The sequence below is a fragment of the Entamoeba nuttalli genome (assembly GCF_000257125.1).
Source record: "Entamoeba nuttalli P19 unplaced genomic scaffold asmbl_9439, whole genome shotgun sequence".
NCBI lineage: Eukaryota > Evosea > Mastigamoebida > Endamoebidae > Entamoeba > Entamoeba nuttalli.
The window spans coordinates 11152-11399 of NW_008579643.1; positions in this window are offsets into that span (position 1 = coordinate 11152).

The window sequence follows — 248 nt, forward strand, 5'->3', positions numbered from 1 at the left end:
GAAATAAAAAATAAAGATATGTAAATTCTTATGGATAAAATTGAAGCTTTTGGTACAAACAAAGTTAATTAAGAGTTAAATGAAGCAAGCATTTTAACCAATACAAACACAAACAAATTATAATATAAATATTAATACATTATTAAAAATTGAAGACTTTTCATAATAATCAATTTTTATACTTTCACATTTATTTTTTAATGAAAAACTTGACAACGAAAGATCCTTTTCCAATGCAGGAAATACAA